The sequence below is a fragment of the Tamandua tetradactyla genome, chromosome 6, assembly GCF_023851605.1.
Source record: "Tamandua tetradactyla isolate mTamTet1 chromosome 6, mTamTet1.pri, whole genome shotgun sequence".
NCBI classification, from domain to species: domain Eukaryota; kingdom Metazoa; phylum Chordata; class Mammalia; order Pilosa; family Myrmecophagidae; genus Tamandua; species Tamandua tetradactyla.
In genome coordinates, this window is record NC_135332.1 from 62,260,447 (window position 1) to 62,263,218 (window position 2,772).

At 47.0% G+C, this 2,772-nt stretch overlaps 1 pseudogene; it reads right to left on the reverse strand.

Annotated features, from left to right (window-relative positions):
- LOC143686084 (protein lin-7 homolog A pseudogene) lies at window positions 1-1,273 on the reverse strand (annotated as a pseudogene).
- Between the last annotated feature and the right edge of the window lie 1,499 nt (window positions 1,274-2,772).

Genomic DNA, 2,772 nt, shown 5'->3' on the forward strand with positions numbered 1-2,772 from the left:
TAATAAAATTCATGGAAACACCAAAATAAAAAGCCAATTGCTTCTAGAATCTGAATCGAGTATAAATATAGTATGATAACTGGCCATTTTCAAGAGGAGAATAACGTTGAATTTGAAATTAACCGGAATTCCAGTTCAGACAACTCGGCAACACCGAAGTAGAACAGGTCGGGTGGAGGGGCCATGTGGAGGCTTCTTTTAAGTGGCAACAACCTTGAACTGATGCAGTTTGAACTATAGCCTAAGAAGGGGTTTGTTAAATCTCTGGAAAAGCTATGGGCCAAAGATTCACTTAATTCTGGCCCTGATGGTTCACTCCAAAGTCACGGACTTTATTCTTAGACTGGGTCAGTCTGCAGACCGGTGAAGCCTCTCCCACTGCAGCCAATGGACGGGTTGTGTGTGGAAAGAGCCTGTGAGCAGTGGGGGCTCAGGCCCGGAGAAAGAAGGTGTCGGATTTGCCTTGGTAAAGAATTTATACACCACATGTTCACAGCTTCTTGACAGGTATAATTATCGGTGTGGTCTTTTCTGTTTACTGTGTGCTGGGGTTCTGAAGCACGGTTTCAAATTGGTGACCATCAGAAGTGAGCTAGTAGCTTTTCCTCAAGGGCCTATGACATATGATTTTGCTGTGTTTGTTGGTGCTGCTGCTGCTGAATTAACAATTGCTGCTGCTGCCTGCGCCGGGCTGTCCGAAGCTTCTCAAAGCGGGTCTCCATTTCTTCCAAGACTTTTGGCGTGTATCGGACCACCAGCTTGACGCTGTCTTTAGCAGCCTTGAGTAGTTCCACAGCCTTCTCATGGTGTTCTCCTTCCACACTCACTCCATTCACTGAGAGCAGCTGGTCTCCTCTTTTGAGGCCTCCATGTCTTTCGCTACCCCTCCAGGAATGATGCAGGAAATATAAATGGGGGAATCCTGCTCCTTTCCTCCCATCACATTAAAACCAAGGCCTTCATCGGTCATTGGCAATTCGACTACCCGGGGGTGGGAGTGGCCTTCACTAGCTGCAAAAGCTGCAACTGTTGCCTTTGCTGTGGCCCGGGCACGGAATTCGGGACAGCCATTAACAGTTATCGTTTCATGCATGTACTGATACACCTCTCAAATAACTGTACAAAACTCACTCTGCAGCACTTTTTTGAGGGATTGTAGCTTGTGCACTGGTACTTCTCCAGATTCCTGTAATTTTTCCAGTAATTCAATTGCTCTTGCAACATCTCTGTCCAGAGTGAGCGGCTGGACCACTGTCAATGTCGCCATGTCTGCCGTGGGACTCCGTGATGTTTTTAATGCTATTTTTCTCCACCTGGATGTCTTCCTACCTCATCACCTCCCCTCTGGCATCTTTTGTCTGTCTTTCGTTTTTTCCATACCTTTAATCTGCTTTATTGATACATTAAGACCAGCTTGCAGCAAATTGCATCTGTATTTCCCCCCTAAGAACATCTCACTCTAGAAATCCTCTTAGAACATTGTATACCTTCCCTGCCCTGCATTCGCTAAAACCATACATAAAAGAACTATGCATCAGACCAAGACCACGTGTTGCCCACCTTTTAAGACCTTGGCGGAGGGGATCCAGTCCACTTCATCTCCGTAGACTCTAGCCCAGGGGTCTGATATTAGTACAGCTCAGTACATGTTTGGTAACCAAATAAATCTGGCTTGTCAAGCCCAGCTCATATGAGTTGGGCTGGGAGGCAGGGGGTGCAGGGGCAGTTTGGGCATTGCCTGCCACTCCTTTCTATTTTAAACTCCTTTGGAGTCCACAATATAACTTCTCCTTCAAAGTCAATATGGATGAATAAACTCCTGGCTGAAGACAGGAGAATGAACGCATCATGGCTTAGAGCCGTTCTTTAACCATTGTGAGCTAACGTTGCCCATGGAAAAGCAAGGTCTTGGGCAGGTTCTTCTCCACGGCCTGAGTATGGGAAGGGGAGGGAAGATGGAACAGAGCGAGGAGGGACTCGTGGCAGAATTTGGAGATTTTGATGGAAGAAAGGAATCCACTGGGGAGTACTTCCTTTAGCGGTGTGGCTTCATAATTTTTGCCCTAAGAACAACACGTAAAATTATTTACTTAACTAAAAAAAAAGTTGAGCCACATTTTAAACTTAAATATCTATACCAGCCTCATCCTCAGCATCTAGACTTGTGAAATCACAGGTTTGATGTTCCAATTACATTTTTAATAAATAGTAAAATAATACATATTTTTAAATAAAAAAAGGTCCAGTGGGCATCACCTACAGACTTTGGGACAGAGGCTTGGGCACCCAGAGCAGAAAACAGGTTGGTTCAGGGCTTTCCATGGCTGAGTCCAAGCCGGGTTTGCGCTCTTGAGCTGAGAGGTCTTTGGATGCGAAGCTACAGAGTGGGACAAAGCAAAGACTCCTGTTTCCCTAGAGACGAAAGCAAAGAGAAAAATAGATTGGACTTGAGGCTGAAACAACCAATGAAGGGGTGCGGCCCTAGGTGTGCAGGGATGGCCTGAGTAATGAAGGGCCCACGCCTGTGCCAAGCCCCGGGCACAGCGTGGGGCTGCATTCCTGTAATTCAGCTCATCCACGTGTTCTCCCTTTAGCCCACAGATTCCCTGTCACTGCAGCCAAATGCACCAGCCTTTAGAAGGACCAGCTCCCGAGGCAGAGATATTGGGAGATGGGTGGGGGGAGGGAAGCTGAAGCAGAGTGCAAGAGATTTGTTTTCAGGGACCTGGTATGGTGGAAGGAAGCCCCCTCCCCATTCCTGGCAGTGGTGGC